This window comes from Gavialis gangeticus, unplaced genomic scaffold, assembly GCF_001723915.1.
Source record: "Gavialis gangeticus isolate Ggan-Ray unplaced genomic scaffold, GavGan_comp1, whole genome shotgun sequence".
Classification (NCBI taxonomy): domain Eukaryota; kingdom Metazoa; phylum Chordata; order Crocodylia; family Gavialidae; genus Gavialis; species Gavialis gangeticus.
Window position 1 is genome coordinate 7,741,528 of NW_017729026.1, and position 1,959 is coordinate 7,743,486.

Sequence of the window (1,959 nt, forward strand, 5' to 3'; positions counted from 1 at the left end):
TTTCTGATGTAAAATTTGTCTTCTTAATTCTTTTGCTGATTTTGTGGAATGCAGACAAGAGTATAAAGTACCTCCCCTGTTTGAACTGATCTTGGAATTTGTTATTCTTAAACAGAAAGAAAACTCCAATTCACTTTGGCCTTCTGTCATTCTAGGACAGCATAATCTTTAGATGGGTTTTCTCAGGAAACCAACCATTGCACAACAATAGTCTGTAAACACAGCAATCCTTCATCTACGTCATCTCTTTTTTTCACATGAGAAAAACTGCAAATGCTCATTTTCTTTGAAGGATATTTGTGAACTTGGTTGAGGTATTGTATGCATAAGGTAACATAAAACAGCCTCCTGGCTTAAAGAATGACAGAGTTCATGATATGGGTCTGATCCCAACCTGTGAAAGAAATGTGTGTTTAACTCTAAAGTTGTTACACATTTTATGTACTATAAAAAAGAATTTGGACTAGATTACAACCGTTGTCATTTGTCACTTGGTATTTGCGGCTCTAACCTTGAGAAGAGAATGGAAAACAACTAAAACAAGACAATGTCCAACATATACAACATATAAAGGACTAGGCTTAGCATTTTTTCCTCCAAAAGTGCATCCAAGTGTCTTTAAACCATAACCCTAATTGCTTTCTAGGACCAATTCAGAACTTTTTTGAAGAATATTCATTTTCATATTAGGGAAAAGAATCTTTAAAACTGTATCCCAGGAATATATGCCATCTATACATTGGGCTTTAGCTGAGGTAATTGCAGTACAAGTCTACCGGTTCTGCCAAGAAAATACAATGCTGTAAGGCAGAGCTAAGGGATGATGGGAAACCCTCCATCCCCAAAGTAGAACAAAGGGAGCTTACTTTTTCGGGCATGACCTTGGAAAAAAAAAAGGGCCTGTCTCTTCTCAAGAAGAGAATCACTTTAGTGGAAAGCATTCAGATCAGGAAAGAGAAATGCAAAAACATATTAACTCATGGGAGGATGGACATAGGCCAGACCCCAAGATCTCTGAGCTCTTGGTATTTGTTCATTTTCTCCCACAACTCAGGTCCATTACTCCCTTTGAGATTTCCCAGGTGTACAATCACAGAGAAGCTGTACAGCTGCTCTGAAAAGCTTCTGTCCCAGCAGCATCACTGGCTTCCTTGGTTTCTGACCCTGCCTTCAGCTCACTCCTGGATTTTGGCCTTTGGATTCTCCCTTCGGACCTGTTTCCCAACTCCTGACCACAGCCTAGCTTAATCTTAGATTCACACTGTGGATTACCTTTGGACTAGGAAACTAGAGTTCTGATTCCTGGCACCTGACCCTGGCTTGGCATTTTGGCACCTCACTCGTGGCTTCTGACTCTTATCCCTGCAACCAGCTCTACACCCAGCTCTACCCACTTAGCCAGTCAGCCTGGTGGATCATGACAATGTTCATACATGAAATATTGCTTTTAATTTCAAATGCTAGATACATTTCCATATAAAAGAACTATATTACAGAGGAGTTACAATTGACAGCATAACATATTTTACACAGCTATGGTAATTATTTCCCACAAATTGTTATAAACTCAGGAAATGCAGAATGAAAGTTAAACTCTAAATTTAATGAAACAGTGGAAGCATCCACACAAGTTTAAAACTTGTACAGAAGCCAGGAAGAGGCAAAAGATATCTGCTGTTTCCCTGAATACTTTAAGGAGGATCCATTATGTCATTCCAGAGACATTAGGGCAACTGCATGATGCTTATCGGGTTAAATTGATTATGGATGTAACTGTCTGATCAGTAGCAAACATGTAATATTTAGGGAATATACTGCGAGTCACTATACCCTTAATAATATATATGGAAATGGTCTTCAGTCTCATTTGCATGATGGATGTAATTCCTTCACATGAGGGAAAGCGGTGTAAATAATTCCCCCATGATCCCATGTTTAAAAATGGAGAAGCCAGAAGAG